The sequence below is a fragment of the Schistocerca cancellata genome, chromosome 1 (assembly GCF_023864275.1).
Source record: "Schistocerca cancellata isolate TAMUIC-IGC-003103 chromosome 1, iqSchCanc2.1, whole genome shotgun sequence".
Taxonomy (NCBI): Eukaryota; Metazoa; Arthropoda; class Insecta; order Orthoptera; family Acrididae; genus Schistocerca; species Schistocerca cancellata.
The window spans coordinates 939,468,981-939,486,156 of NC_064626.1; the positions used below are offsets into that span (position 1 = coordinate 939,468,981).

At 38.5% G+C, this 17,176-nt stretch overlaps 1 protein-coding gene across 1 annotated transcript in view; it reads right to left on the reverse strand.

Moving 5' to 3' along the window:
- Nucleotides 1-17,176, reverse strand: part of LOC126116362 (protocadherin-like wing polarity protein stan) — a 365,097-nt gene that overhangs the window by 110,896 nt on the left and 237,025 nt on the right. The window lies entirely within an intron of this gene.

A 17,176-nucleotide genomic window follows, 5' to 3' on the forward strand; every position in this document is an offset into this window, starting at 1 on the left:
CACCACATGTTACTTTCCGAATGCGCTTTTGTAGGCAGTTCGTAGCTCATGTCACGTGATCTCGCCAGCCGATGACAGCGGATATTCAGAGCATAGGACACGTGATGTAGTCAGCCAACAACAACATCACTGTTAAGTAGCACGAACACATGAACAGGGAAAGTTAATAGTTTAAATTAATATACATAGTGTCGCTATAAGAAAAGCAAAGATTTCACATATAATATTGTTCTCAAGCTGCAAGAAAAACTAAGCTTTCACATATACTGTTGATCTTTTTTACGCATGTTACACTTTAAGATATATCACACAAATGTCCCAGAAAAAAATTTTTAATAATGACATAAATGTCTGATCTTCAGAGTTTGAAATTCTTCTAAATGGCACGTCATCAAAGAGTTGATTTTTAAATGAGAGTCAAACGCTCTGTGTTTTAATAAACTCATGGTACATTTTTGCAAATAGTTTGACTTACGTAAAAGGACATTTACTTTGAAAGTAACGCATTTCAAACCACTATTCGCAATATTTTCCCGCGACCTGTTAGAAACAGGTTCGTATCAGCAGTTGCCAGAAAGCGCAGATAACAGGCGACACTGCACTTGGGTAGCTATCATGATGTAGGAACCCCGTATGTACGTAAGTGTAAAACAATGAAAGATCTTACATTATGTCATAAAAGAAACAAGACATCAGAGGATCAGAATTTCGTGAACAATATTAAAATGTGCACATTTAAAGCACATACTTAAAGTGCACATTTGTATGTCCAGATTCCCAATGATGTAGACCTCGACCTGATATTAAGCTCTTCAGTGTGGATTTCGGGATGTAAATTTTCTTGGAGCACCAATACTGTATTATATCATGTTTGGTTCTTTACTATGACATAATGCCATACGTGCTAGAAATTGAAAAGGTGCACTTGAAATGCAGCGAACAGTTGAAACTAGCCAGTACTGTGTAATTAAACATTTCGTTTCAAATACATTGAAGGCCTCTATGCAAAAGGTTAACAAAAGTCAAATTTCTTAAGCAAACAGACAAAAAAAACTTCATTGTTCCGCAAGGCGATTAATGCTTGACTGTCAGAAAGGTGGATATAAAATAAAATCTGAAACTAATGACATATTTTAGCCATCCGTAATTATGTGAATGTGTTTTAATTCACTTGATAGCTCCCAGCCACAGATATCCGTTTTGTTTTCATTTGACGTGAGAGTAAACAAAGGGGAAACAGCAAAATCACTAAATGTAAACACGGGTCATGTGGAGACTACCCACTATAACTCAGACTGCTCTGGGCACCAGCCCTAGATCTACGACATTTGCGAATCGAGTCAATACTAAAAAAAATCAAATTATCAAAATATATTCATCTTGTAGCGCACATCTTTCTGAAAAGCCTGAAACATAAAACATATGTATTCAAGGAAATGTAAGACATATCATTTGGTCTTAAGTATGCCAAAGTGCACTGCCACGCCTCTTCATAAAGCATTTTTCTACCGCACGTCCAAACTACATTCAAGTGAGTGGAAATTGAAATGTCCTGTGGTGCCTCTCCTGCTCCCAGCTGGCCGGTTTGACAGCCTGCCCCTCTTTTAAAAAATGTCGCAATTAATAGTGGATGGGATTGCTTGTAATCGAGAGAACAAGAACTCTTCAGAAAATCTGAACTCTTTATTGCCTATTAGTTAATAACTTGCTGTTTTGTGTGACATAAAATTAAATATGTTGTTGTTGTGGTCTTCAGTCCTGAGACTGGTTTGATGCAGCTCTCCATGCTACTCTATCCTGTGCAAGCTTCTTCATCTCCCAGTACCTACTGCAGCCTACATCCTTCTGAATATGCTTAGTGTATTCATCTCTTGGTCTCCCTCTATGATTTTTACCCTCCACGCTGCCCTCCAATACTAAATTGGTGATCCCTCGATGTCTCAGAACATGTCCTACCAACCGATCCCTTCTTCTAGTCAAGTTGTGCCACAAGCTCCTCTTCTCCCCAATTCTATTCAATACCTCCTCATTAGTTATGTGGTCTACCCATCTAATCTTCAGCATTCTTCTGTAGCACCACATTTCGAAAGCTTCTATTCTCTTCTTGTCTAAACTATTTATCTCCACGTTTCACTTCCATACAAGGCTACACTCCATACAAACACTTTCTAAAACGACTTCCTGACATTTAAATCTATACTCGATGTTAACAAATTTTTCTTGTTCAGAAACGCTTTCGTTGCCATTGCCAGTCTACATTTTATATCCTCTCTACTTCGACCATCATCAGTTATTTTGCTCCCCAAATAGCAAAACTCCTTTACTACTTTAAGTATCTCATTTCCTAATCTAATTCCCTCAGCATCACCCGACTTAATTCGACTAATTCCATTATCCTTGTTTTGCTTTTGTTGATGTTCATCTTATACCTTCCTTTCAAGACACTGTCCATTCCGTTCAACTGCTCTTCCAAGTCCTTTGATGTCTCTGACAGAATTACAATGTCATCGGCAAACCTCAAAGTTTTTATTTCTTCTCCATGGATTTTAATACCTACTCCGAACTTTTCTTTTGTTTCCTTTATTGCTTGCTCAATATACAGATTGAATAACATCGGGGAGAGGCTACAATCCTGTCTCACTCCCTTCCCAACCACTGCTTCCCTTTCATACCCCTCAACTCTTATAACTGCCATCTGCTTTCTGTACAAATTGTAAATAGCCTTTCGCTCCCTGTATTTTACCCCTGCCACCTTCAGAATTCGAAAGAGTGTAGTCCCATCAACATTGTCAAAAGCTTTCTCTATGTCTACAAATGCTAGAAACGTAGGTTTGCCTTTCCTTAATCTTTCTTCTAAGATAAGTCGTAGGTCAGTATTGCCTCACGTGTTCCAACATTTCTACGGAATCCAAACTGATCTTCCATGATGTCGGTTTCTATCAGATTTTCCATTCATCTGTAAAGAATTAATGTTAGTATTTTGCAGCTGTGACTTATTAAACTGATAGTTCAGTAATTTTCACATCTGTCAACACCTGCTTTCTTTGGGGTTGGAATTATTATATTCTTCTTGAAGTCTGAGGGAATTTGGCCTGTCTCATACATCTTGCTCACCATATGGTAGAGTTTTGTCAGGACTGGCTCTCCCAAGGCTGTCAGCAGTTCTAATGGAATGTTGTCTACTCTGGGGGCCTTGTTTCAACTCAAGATAAATAAAACCAATACTGACAAGAGATACACAAGAAATTACACATTTCTTCAAACCTTAGCTCCTAGCATTTTTTCTCTCTAATCTTGCTACAGCCTTACATGGCATGCTTTCCTTTCTGCAAAAGAATCTATTACCTCATCAAAGTTCGTCAAACATTTTGCTACATGAAAAATCGAAATGTCGTTATCTAATACTGAAATAGCTGCTATCACAAACAATACCCAACACTGGGGTGGTTTCTCGATCTGAGTATGTCTACTTTGTCACTGTCTGCTAGATAAAACAAAATAAGCCTTTCTAATATGGCAGCAATTTTGTAACACACACAAAATAAATGAGACTGTTTTGGCACAAATGGCCATTTTTATAACACAACAGACTGTAATTCACGAAGTACCAATATCAAATGCCTATTAGGCCTACTACAAACAAAAAGGTTTATGTCAGGAAATAGTTTCACATTTCATTCATATGCACCAGCTCCTGAAGCGTGAGATCGAAAGGTAGTGTTACGAAATTTTTATATAAACTTAGAATCGTCTTATTCTTCTATAATTTGTGTGATTCCTCGTTTCTTCTCTTTCCTCGTTCTAACAATCTTGTCGTCACCAATTCTGTAGCTATTGCTGCCATTATCAAAATTTGTTCGCCAATGAACTTTACTAACCCTGTCAAAATCACAGGTTTAGTTATCCCGCGATTATTTTCCGGTTAGGTGTTATTATGTGTTTGAACTACATGTTTTCTGCGTTACTTCCAGAACAGAACTTACGCGTCTGCTAGCTGGGGACTGTACAACTGGTCCTTACTAGTGTAGCGATCTGGACAAAAATTTCCTGTCAAAATTTCATTTTCTTGGATACACCGAGAAGATAATACATAATCTTTCTCACCTATTATTCCTGTTAGTCATTTATTTCCATTCTGGTAGTCTGAATCTATAGATTTCACTAGCAATTATAACAACGCTGATCATTCACAAACCCAATCAACCACATAATCAGACAACATTCATCCGTTCGGCTTTACTCCCTCAGCTCGTATAGCCCCGTCCCCTTTTGTCTGCGGAAAGTTTATTTCTAGATGCGACGAGGATTCTCCTGACAGAGACATCACGTACAATATGCACGCTTTTAAAAATCAACTTATGATTCATTCAGAAATCAACTTAAATTGTGTTCAAAAATGTTCAAAACGCAACAGGGAAGCGTTTCAAAATCATATGAATAACCGATGCTAGGTGCTTTGTGAAACACGTTTTTTTTCCTCGAGAATATGAATTTGATGCCCCCTTTTCCCGGTAGCATCTAGCTTCTTGCTGTGACTGCTTGCACAGCCTACAGCCACATTCCTGTTGCTAGAAGTGGGAGAATCTACTACTCAATAGTGATTCGACTGCGCATGTGCATGCGCCCCCGTGTAACTGCTAAAACAAATTGAATGTAAACAGTTGCGACTTCATGCTCTTTGGAGGCAATTTGTTGTTATGAAGCAGTGCATAGTCTTCCTAAAGCCTTTGACACATTTTCAACTGGCAGACGCATGCATGAGCACTGTATGTTGTTGTATATGGCGCATTTCCTTTTCAATTTAAGTTATTTTCATTTTTTTCTCTCATTTATGTTTTATTGTTGAAGTATTATTATTCTGCAGTAGCGGGATACAGTAATATCTTTCGTTAGAGTATCAGTTCTTACCAGTCAAAATTACAAAAATTTAACTGAAAACCCAAACAATGAAAAATTCCCGGAATTCTAAAAATATCCCGGGTTTTTCCCGGTTTTCACTCGGATGAAAAAATTCCCGGGTTTTTCCCGGAGCTCCCGGTTGTCTCGGGTCGTATACACCCTGTACCTGTATGTTTGGTAGAACCTTAAGATTCAGTATCAACAATTAAGCACTGCGGCAGGTGTTTCTACCCTCATATAAATAAGTATAAAAATAAAGTGTTGCCTTAATCTTTTAAGATAATCTTTTAGTTACGAAATGGAATTAATCACACTATAAGTTATCACTGTGTGTCAGCTCTACTTTGTTTGATACAAAATCTGAAACTAATGGTTTTAGAACATTGTCAAGTTAAGTGGTGTACACTGTCACGATGTTTTACCATGCACTCTCTCCAGACTGGATCTTTCCAAATCAAGCTTCTTTCACTCTGTTTCTCAAGCTAATTGAAAAGTTCCTAACAGTATACAGTCTGCATATCTACACGACTGAGTGACAGAATTACAAACATGGAAGTTACGTTCATTAATAAATATTTCTTACTTTACAAACAAATCTCTCCATTACACAATCTTTCACTTTCTGGACCTTTCATATGCCCATCGTCAGAGGTACAGCTTTAAAATGAAATGTTACAAGGGTGGTCCCATATGTACCTGGCCTGACCAGGAGATGGCAGTTGTTGAAAAATATCTCTGGATTAGAAAGTACACGATCTATGAAGCATATGTTTCAAGTCTGAAAACACCACACTGTTTAGTATTTGTTTGGCAGCCATCAATAGCAAACGTTGCCAGTGAACTTGTGAAAATGGAGAAAATTGGTCATCGTTATGTGATACAATATTCTTTTTCGAAAGACCTCAGCGCAACCAATATTAAAGCAGAGCTGAATTCTACTTTGGGAGATTTACAACAGTAAAATATTGGGTAGCTGAGTTTAAACGAGGCCGTATGAGCTGCCAAGACAAGCTTCGCAATGGTTGACCAAATGAGGTAACGACTCCAGAAATGGTGAAGAAAATCCACAAAGCGGCAATAGATGATTGTTGACTGAAAGCTAGCACACATAGTAGGCATTTCAAAAAGCATGGTACAATGCATATTATCTGAAAATTTGGACATGAGAAAACTGTGTGCAAGGTTTGTGAAGATGTTCCAATTGAGTGTTTAGTGAAGTTTCGCAGCAACAAAGCTGATTTTTTGTGCTGTTTCATAACCAAGGGTGAAACATGGGTCAACCACTTCACTCCCAAGACAAAAGAACAATCAAAACAATGGACACAAATTGGAGAACCAACTCCAAATAAGGCGAGGACAGTTTCATCTGCAGGCAAGGTCATGGCGTCAATTTTTTTGGATGTTCGTGGGATAATTTTCATTTTATAGCTTGAAAAAGGAAAAACTATCAATGGCAAGTATTATGTAAACTTATATAAAACAAAATTGGCTGCATTTGGCCAAGAAGAAAGTGTTGTTTCTTCAGGACAATGCACCGGCTCGCAAGTCCGTTATTGCAATGGCCAAAATTAATGAATTAACGTTTGAATTGCTACCCTAAGCACCCTGTTCACCAGATTTAGCTCCCTTGGATAATTTTCTGTTTCCTAACTTGAAAAAATGGCTCAGTGGTCGAAGATTTTCAACAAATGAAGATGTGATGTCGGCAGTTAGTGGCTATTTCGAGGAGTTAGACAGTTCTCATTATAAAAATGGTATCAAACTTACTGAACATCACTGGGAAAAGTGTACAGAGCTGAAAGGAGATTATGTTGAAAAATAAATACATTTTTTTCCAAAGTCTTTGTGTTTTCTTTGTTGAGTCGGGTACTTATGGAACCACCCTTGTACATATGAGGAGCCTCCTTACACATAAAACATCAGTACCACAAACTGTTCCAGTGATCCAACTTCAATTTCAGAATATCCTCATCAATAATAACATAAATGGAGCAAAAATTGAAGCAAGACCACTTCCAACAGGAAATTTATCTCATTTGTTGAAGAGTGACTATTTTCACCAGTGTCATTCCACTCCTGGTGCCATCACAAAATGTTAATGTGAGGCCAACATTTCTGTTAAAGTTTATAGGGCATTTTCATGTTTCAACAGCATACCTGATAATGGAGTCCTAAACTTCAACATCTGTACAAAATCTCTCTACTTTTTGCTTAGTGTTATGTCTGTCGGTAAGTTTAAATATTGAAAAATCAATCCCAATCATTTTTTATATTTAATAAACTAGGAATATTCCGTAGAATAGTTGGTTACAGTCTCAACTGGTTGATATAAGTAGTGTGTAGCAAATTTGCAAAGAGTGCACATCTTTCTTATGAATATCACGTATTATTATAGATCTTGTTTTTGTAGGATGCACCGCAGTAACACAGTTATTGGACAGAGAAATGAATGTCTTTTTCTTGAAGTAGTCTCATCTTGGCTGCTGCTGAGTCAAAGAAAGGACGGCAGATCATTTGCTTTCCCTCGTACTTGTACACAGTACTGCAATTACATGTACTGGCCACTGTCTACTGAAAATTTACATTCACATACTATGCAACTGATATTCCAAAAACATGCTCCTCATATTTCAGTTCAGTTTGTGGGAGTTTCTTACGAAAAACATTTCTGGTCATTACACTATATATACAATATTGCAGAGCCTGTGCTATTCTGACTATGACGCAAAGTTCCTTTGGACATGCATTCATGTCAAAAGGAACAGGCACACCACAGCCATTACGAAACACTTCAGATGAATTCGCAATTATGAATAAGGACTACAATCAGCTGTAGAATGGAATGACAACAATGAACCGGATCTCGAACCCAAATTTCCCGCGTATCGTGAGCAGTCTCCTTACCATTTGGCTATCCGTGCACGCCTCATGGCCAGACCCAAACTTCCACATGTCTCAACCATGCGTTTACGACCTGTACTCGTGTATCCAATATGTATATTCCTGTACAGGGCAGACATTGTAATTGAAAGTCACTTGCATGCATGTCCAAAAGAACTTTGTATCATAATCAGAATAACACAGGCACTGTAATATCGTATTTATCTGCCGATACCAGGCAAGAGACTTTCAAGTACAATGTCTGACCTGTACAGGAATATACATATTGCAGGTATGATTATAGTTCATAAACACATGGTTGGTGATATATATGTGTGTCCAAAGGAACTCTGCATTGTAATCAGAATAACACAAGCATTGCAGTATTGTATTTATCTGCTGATCCTGGGCAAGCAACTTTGAAGTACAACATCTGATCTATACGGGAATACACACAACGGACGTATGAGTTGATGACATATGGAAGTTTGGGTCTGGCCGTGGGTCATGCACGGGTAGCCACATAGTAAGGCGATTGCTCGCAATATGCGGGTTCAAGTCCCGGTTTGGCACAAATTTTCATTGTTGTCATTCCATTTTACAGCTGATTGTAGTTCTTATTCACAACTGCGAATTCATTTGATGTGCTTCTGGTGATTATTTTTAATGTTTGCAGAAAAGATTTCTTATCGGACAAAAAATTACAGCAATGCCCATTTAAATACATATCTGTGTGTATTAGTTTTCATACTGTACTATGTAGCTCTGTATCTACAGTAAATTTAAACTACACATCTCTCACTTTATGCCTTTTTCTTCTTCCTCCTCCTTTATTTCATGTCTCAATTCTCCTTTCTTTCCATTTTTTTTTCCTCGCAACTGTCACATCACAACACCCATCCAAATTAATTCACAATTTTCTGGTACTGTCTTGTTTTTTCTGTATTTGCACCATGTCATTCATTTTCCTTCACATTACAGTATCTGACAAAAATGTGGAGCACTCAGAAGGCACTATCAGATGTCAACATGTACACACCATTGGCAGGTATGTAAGCGATTGGAGATGTAATGTTCTCTGATACAAAGAATGGCACTAGCATGCATTAATCTTGTTCTTGTTCAGTACTGTTACCAGGACTGGTAGGGTATATAAGTGCAATGAACAGTTTCAGGAGCCCAGTGATCACTGTGAAGGACACAAGAGATGGCACATACTCATGTGGGACAGCCTTATCAGCACCTGACAAAGACTGTAAGGGGCCTCATTCTGGGTCTCCATTTAGCCAGGTGGTCAAATCTTGCAATATCCAGATCTGTGGAGCATTTGGATGTGACAGTGGTGCGATGATGATCTGTATGGGAACATTAGGGAAGACATAATCATTGTCAAGTTTCTACATCTACATCTACCATACCTGACCACCACAAGAAAGGATCGCTGTATTGTGCACCAAGTACATCATAAACCCTTCACATATGTGCCTGCCTTCTGATAACAAGTAATGGACTCCCCGTAACATTGTGTGTCAACCAACACTATTGGTTGGAGACAAGCACCATCCAGACTAAGAAATTACTGAAACTTCCTGGCAGATTAAAACTGTGTGCCCGACCGAGACTCGAACTCGGGACCTTTGCCTTTCGCGGGCAAGCGCTCTACCATCTGAGCTACCGAAGCACGACTCACGCCCGGTACTCACAGCTTTACTTCTGCCAGTATCTCGTCTCCTACCTTCCAAACTTAACAGAAGCTCTCCTGCGAACATCCCCCAGGCTGTGGCTTAGCCATGTCTCCGCTATATCCTTTCTTTCAGGAGTGCTAGTTCTGCAAGGTTCGCAGGAGAGCTTCTGTTAAGTTTGGAAGGTAGGAGACGAGATACTGGCAGAAGTAAAGCTGTGAGTACCGGGCGTGAGTCGTGCTTCGGTAGCTCAGATGGTAGAGCGCTTGCCCGCGAAAGGCAAAGGTCCCGAGTTCGAGTCTCGGTCGGGCACACAGTTTTAATCTGCCAGGAAGTTTCATATCAGCGCACACTCCGCTGCAGAGTGAAAATCTCATTCTGGAAACATCCCCCAGGCTGTGGCTAAGCCATGTCTCTGCTATATCCTTTCTTTCAGGAGTGCTAGTTCTGCATGGTTCGCAGGAGAGCTTCTGTTAAGTTTGGAAGGTAGGAGACGAGATACTGGCAGAAGTAAAGCTGTGAGTACCGGGCGTGAGTCGTGCTTCGGTAGCTCAGATGGTAGAGCGCTTGCCCGCGAAAGGCAAAGGTCCCGAGTTCGAGTCTCGGTCGGGCACACAGTTTTAATCTGCCAGGAAGTTTCATATCAGCGCACACTCCGCTGCAGAGTGAAAATCTCATTCTGGAAACATCCCCCAGGCTGTGGCTAAGCCATGTCTCTGCTATATCCTTTCTTTCAGGAGTGCTAGTTCTGCATGGTTCGCAGGAGAGCTTCTGTTAAGTTTGGAAGGTAGGAGACGAGATACTGGCAGAAGTAAAGCTGTGAGTACCGGGCGTGAGTCGTGCTTCGGTAGCTCAGATGGTAGAGCGCTTGCCCGCGAAAGGCAAAGGTCCCGAGTTCGAGTCTCGGTCGGGCACACAGTTTTAATCTGCCAGGAAGTTTCATATCAGCGCACACTCCGCTGCAGAGTGAAAATCTCATTAAGAAATTACTGTCCCATGCAAGGGTAGGGGGCATGGGGGGCAGCTGCCTCCTCCTAAAGATTTGAAGATTACTTTTTTCCTATTTTTAATTTGTACTGGTCGCCCAGTTGGTGACACAACTCAGACCTCCTGGTCATGGCTGCCTTCATCTGAAGAATAGTTGAAAATAAAAATTAAATAGTTCTGTATCTCAAAGTCAAATCTCACTGCAAGCCAACAAAGAAGAGACATTTGAAAATGAGCACTATCGGCAAGGTTCTATATTGGACTGTGTAGTGTGGTTTGTTTGCTTTTACTTGATCTGTGTAGTTCTACATTACACTAATGCTGAATGCTGTTTGTCGATGTACTATAGATCCAGCACAGATGGAAGTAACATTTCATATTTTTGAGCTAGTGTTTCACAATATAGTAAAGCCTCAGTAAAGTAAAAACCAAATCATCACTTGAAATGAGGCTCGGTGTAGACAACAATCATTTGGTGTGCAGCAAGCAATAAGAACTTAGAATAAGTTTAAAATGTGTTTAATTTGAGACTCGACAGGATAGTGATGATGATGATGATGATGATGATGATGATGTTTGGTTTGTGAGGCGCTCGACTGCGCGGTTATCAGTGCCCATACAAATTCCCAACCTTTGCTCAGCCCAGTCTCTCCACTTTCATGAATGAGGATGAAAGGATGAAGACAACACAAACACCCAGTCATCTCGAGGCAGGTGAAAATCCCTGTACCCGCTGGGAATCGAACCCGGGACCCCGTGCTTGGGAAGCGAGAACGCTACCGCGAGACCACGAGCTGCAGACACAGACAGGATAGTGAAAAGCGTGATATGTATACAGTCATTACATCATCCAAATGATACACATAGACAATCTAGCCTCTATCTGTGATTGAGCTCTCAATTTGCTGTTATCAGAAAAAAAAGTTCATTAGTTCACGAAAAGTTGTAATGACTCATGAAGTAGAGCATTCAACACCGCGGGGTTTCTTGCAACAATGGTAAACACATGGCATATTCCTCTGGAGTAGATTTTGCATTGTCACAACCGACAGGCTTCACTCTGTTCCACCAAACACCCAATAAACTGATGCACTATCTGATGTGACATCACATCCTGAAGAGCTATCAAACCATTTTAAAATAGTAACCTCCAAGTATGTACTGGATAAGACAAACAGCAGGTGAATGGCTGGACACTGAAACCACTCTGCAAAACCTACATCTGGTGTCTGAGGCATGTAGCACTCTAAATCCCTTTTAGTGGAAATGAACATTTGTTCAGGAAAGAAAAACAGACAACACTCTAATCCCCTACCCCACCACTAAGCATTAGCAAAAGACTAGCACTAAATGCTAGTGGGCTGTGAGATTGCACCTAGGATGGCAACAGTTTTTTTATTTTTTTTATTTTTTTTTATTTTTATTTTTATTTTTTTTTTTTTTTTTTGTGAGTGATTGCTTTCTGTTTTTATACACATCTATTTATGATTACTTATTACCGTGTATACTCGAATCTAAGCCGCACTTTTTTTTGCGGTTTTCGTAATCCAAAAAACCGCCTGCGGCTTAGAATCGAGTGCAAAGCAAGCGGAAGTTATGAAAAATGTTGGTACGTGCCGCCACAACTAACTTCTGCCGTCGAATATATGTAGCGCTACGCAGACATGCTTTGTGGGTACAAAGATAAATACTGGCGCGAAAACCTATGCGTCAGTAAATAAATTAAAAAAAAAAGTGGAAGACGAGCTTTTTTTCTCCGCCGCGAGTTTCGACCACTGCATTTTCATACATTATCCAATGAAGTAAATACAAATTCCGTATTGTTCATCTTCGAATGTAGCACAATTTCAGTGTACTATGAAAATCTGACTGGCAAGACTGTTTGGGATGTTTGTCAATATGGCCAACTCTACGTTCTGAATTTTTTCCTATCTGTGAGAAGAGATGGTTGCTAATAGGAACCTGATGAAATTTGAATCACTTACAGTATTCTCTTCACCATAAGAATAATACGAATCTAAACATTTTGCCATGTATTATTTCGTGTTTGCTGCTATCTCATTTAAATCCTGTCTACCTAATAAACTACGAAACTAGAGTAAGACAACAGCAAACGCGGAAGAATATACGTATCGTGTCATGTTTATATTCGTATTATTCTTATGCCTAATAGTGATACAGTCAGAAATGAAGCACGGCAAGTGACTAGATTTTTAAATCTAAGATGACTAATTTCTGTGCAGAATTTGATATAATAAAGAAGCGGCCGCAAAGATTTTCAAATGGAGAAAAATTTTCGCCTAACTCTCGTTCAGAACATGTTCTATCATACGCAGCCTATTATTTGATTCTTGTTGATCATTATCAAAGAAAGCAGCAGTGTAAGTAACAACAAATAGCAGTCTCTTGCCATTGTTTCGCTAATGAGACGACACCTCTCTTTTTTCTTAATTGTACGCGGCGGTAGCGCGCACAAACGCAAGCCATGCCGCGAGCCGCGACAAGCCGTAAAGACGCACTATCAGAATTGGACAAACAATGCATGACACAGTGCAGTAATGCATTTTCAGCTTAAGAGTGACGCAAACACCTATAACAAAGAAAACGGCACTTATCAGATCAAAGCAAAATAAGCAATCTATTCAAACCAGACGAAGCACGTGAAAAAGGAAGGGTACCCGTATAAATACGGACGGAGCGCCTGACGCATAGCAATGGCTACGTGGTAAAGCTTAACTGCTAAGCTTACGACTCGAACCAAACTACTGTAGCTGTATCGTCATTCATTCGACCTAAATTGTGTCTCATATTACAATGGACCAACTTTATTTCGATTTGGAGGTGCGGCCTAAAACTTTTCTCTCCCCTTGAATTTCGAGACTCAAATTTCAGGTGCGGCTTAGATTCGGGAATTTTTTTTTTTTTTTTCCTATATTTCGAGTCTCATTTTTCAGGTGCGGCTTAGATTCGAGTGCGGCTTAGATTCGAGTAAATACGGTAATGTTGATATAAATGTCTGCTATTGCATACTGCTGATTTGCAAAAAATAGTCATTAATATTTTGGCACCATATTTATAACCCTGTTCAAAATTGGGGCTTTGTTATGCCCTTTAAGATGCTCACAAGCAGCAGAGCAGCGTTAAACCATCTGTAAGGAGGAGGTATAGAAAATAGGGGTGACCCCTTTTGATGTCATGTACCAGTAGGTCTAATTTATTTTTGTGCTCTAAACAATACTGTCACAAATTAGCAATTTCACTCTCTAGCTAAAATCCGGATATAAAAGCAGTGAATAAAATGACAAATGGGTGACAAGTTAGAGTATCTCACAGCTCACAAACATGTCAGATAACTTATTACTGTGGTTAAAGTCAATACCCGAATCCGTGCATACAGAATGGACAGGAAGAGAGGGAACCTCTTGACTTAAAAAGAACTTGCCCATTGTGCACCTACACAGTGACTTAATTTTTCAGCTAGACTGGAATTCTATATTCTATAAATACATGAGACTATAGAATACTTACAATGACAACCAAATGGATAGTAGGACACAGAGTCAGTACTATATGTGGAGCCCAAATTAAAAGTAATGTATTGTGGCGTGGAACCAACACACTTTCTGTAATTACAATCAATAAAATCTAATTCTTTGTTTGAAAAGTAAGTACTGTTTCTATGACATTCCAACTGATTTCTCGATACATTTTACTTGACTTAGACCTGCAGCAAAACATGTTGGCGATACCTGATCTAACCATTAATGAAAATTAAAGAGCAGTGAAGTCACACCGCACTGGTACTTTAGTAGGCCTACATGATTGTTTTTAAGCAATTGTTTCTAATACAAACTTTTCCCTCCGAACAGATGTGCTATAAATAGAGTCATACTATTATTGCTGATGGAAGGTTTTATTCAAACGTCTTGTGATTTATTATTAACCAGCTTTTTCTTATGACCTTCTGTGCATGTAAAGTGCCAGCCCGACCTACAGCCACCAAAGCTTTGCTGTGCGGGCAAAATTCATTTTTCGCAACAGGTAACAATGTCCTGCGGTGTGCAGCTGTGCACACTTTTATGACAAAAATGCGATGACTCGGCTTCTAGGTTGTGTACCAAGATGGAACATGAACCAAAATGAAACATGTACCAGATTTTTTATTTTTTGCTTCATGCTCCTATTAACATACGAACAACAGGCAAAAAGTCTAAAAATAATAGTTTTGTTGTTTATTTCTGTTATAACAACTGTTCATATTAAGTTTTCTTAAATATCTCCTACGTATACACATAGGCCAATTACAATTTTAGTTATATGAGTAGATGAGATACCGGGAAAGAGAATCTGCACATTTATTACTAACGATTCCATATTTCAACAGTTGTTTGAAAATTGTCAGTTAAGGAAATGCTTATTCCAGTTCAACAGAGTTACTCTTGGATCAACAGCTAAGGATGCGCAAATCTGGATGAACTAGAGACTTTGATAATCGAGTCAACAGTGCCTTTTGTTACTACCTCCCTCTATTCACTCATATAAAAATAGATGAATAAATATCAAATTTAAAAAATAAAATTAAAAAGACTTCTGAAAACTCTCTAAATTAAAAAAAAAAAAGAACAATATTTGATTCTGATTCAGTAGCCAGTACACTTTTCAGCAACTAATCTAAAAATAACTTCTTAACAATGATAAATTTAATGCTGGTGTTTGCTTTCTGAATTTCACTTTGCTTTAGTTATCAATTTGCGAGTTCTGACTGGTGAATTTATTTCATTAAACATCCTCAACATACATGTTGCTATAATGTAATACAAACTAAATGACAGTCGCTGTTCATTTGTACTGTCAGAAACAAATGAATTCATGACAACTTCCCTGAAGCAGATAGTGTCTCAACAAGTGTTTATCTATTCTTGTGTGACTGTGGAAAAACTTATATGTGCAAATTATTTTTCGTAATATCTCAACCATACTAGGCTGTAATGTACAGTTTTTCTGTTTACTATTTTCCAATAAATCTAAAAAAACCTTATACAAATGATGTTGGCGTATAAGGTAAAAGATATGTTAACTTCAACCTGATTGTACACAGAACTGTTACCTGTAATCACTTTTTAAAAAAACTTCTTTGCAAAGATGATTTCTTTTGCCATGGCAGATTAACAATGTTAGATAGTTTGAATAAAAACTTAATAAAAAATGTATCATCTCTATGGTACGCAAACTAACAAATTTTATCAATAGGTAAATAAAACTTCAATGCTATAGTAAATTTCTGTTATAATTTTGTAGTAGGAGTAAAGAGAAAAAGGACAGAAGACAGAAACATTGATAGCAAGGAGCTGGATAACGTTAGCGATCAGCAGGATGAAGGAGTACACAACGAGAAAGACCTGGATTTTACAGCAGGAGATTCTCAATCTAGGAAACTATATCAAAAGCCTGGAAGTGATGCTCTACCTTGTAATGATTATGTGGGTGTCGCCTTGTCAAAATCCAGTACTTGCAAAGGTATGTTTGTCATGGAGTCTAGAGGGAAAACTTTGGAAATTGTTGACTTTTCTGGTTTCCCCACAATCTGATAGCCAATTGCTATTCAATAACATCTCCAAAGTGCACAAAAGAATTAGCTTTACATACTTTTCCTACGCTACTCAGTGTCATTCTGTAATATAAATATTTGTTTTACAGATTTGTAGATGGACCCAGATGCCAATTTTGGAATGAACGACTGCGACCAATACGACATGGCCAGTGGGTGTAAAAATTCACAAATACTCCCACAAAACCTTAGAAGAAGAAAGGAAAATGATTAAATCCATATTTTCTTGCATTATGTTTTGTGGGACTTACGACATATCTCTTAGAGGTAAGCATTATGGTTAAGGAGTTATTGAAGGGTTATACAAGGAATGGATTGATGCAGGAGACATAGTTCTGAAACAGTATATTGAGAACGGGAAAAAGAATGCAAGATATCAATCAGTTAATATCCAAAATGAAATTATCAAAATATGTGAGGATGCTCTCTTAAGTCTAATATTGTAGAGAATGTTAAGGCTAATATTATAGTGAATGTGAAAAAGGCTGAATCATTCAGCATATTAGCAGATGAAACAGCTGATATTTCTGGAAGCAAATAATTATCGATTGGTACTCTGTATTTCAATGAAGAATCAAACAAAGTCGAAGAAATGTTTATTGGCTTTGTCTACCTGAAAGCTCTAGATGCTAAATCCATTGCACAGACCTTTGACAAATTTTTGTCGAAAGTAAATCTTGTCCCATTGAAATGTGTTGTTTTGGGATTTGATGGTTGTTTGACAATGGCCAGTACGTATATGTTCAAGCAATCTTGCACAAAAAATCACGCAAGTTTTATTCTTTCAATGCCCTTCGCACAAACTTAATCCAGCTATCAATGACCTCAACAGACTTCCTGGGATTCGGAATGCCATGGGAACATCAAAGATTTTTTTTTCGTTAATCAGTACTCCAGAGGAAGTTTATACCCAATGTTTCATCTATGTGTGAAACAAGATGGAGTGAGAAACACAAAAATGTCAGACTTTTCAAGGAGAATTCTCCCACTGTAATGGAAGCCTTAGAAGTCTTATCAAGTGGAGGAAATGGTTCAACCAGCACTATGGGCTGCTTCTGGCTTTCTGTTTATTGTTAGCATAATTTTAATTGCCAAATATTCGGATTTGATGGAACCTGTG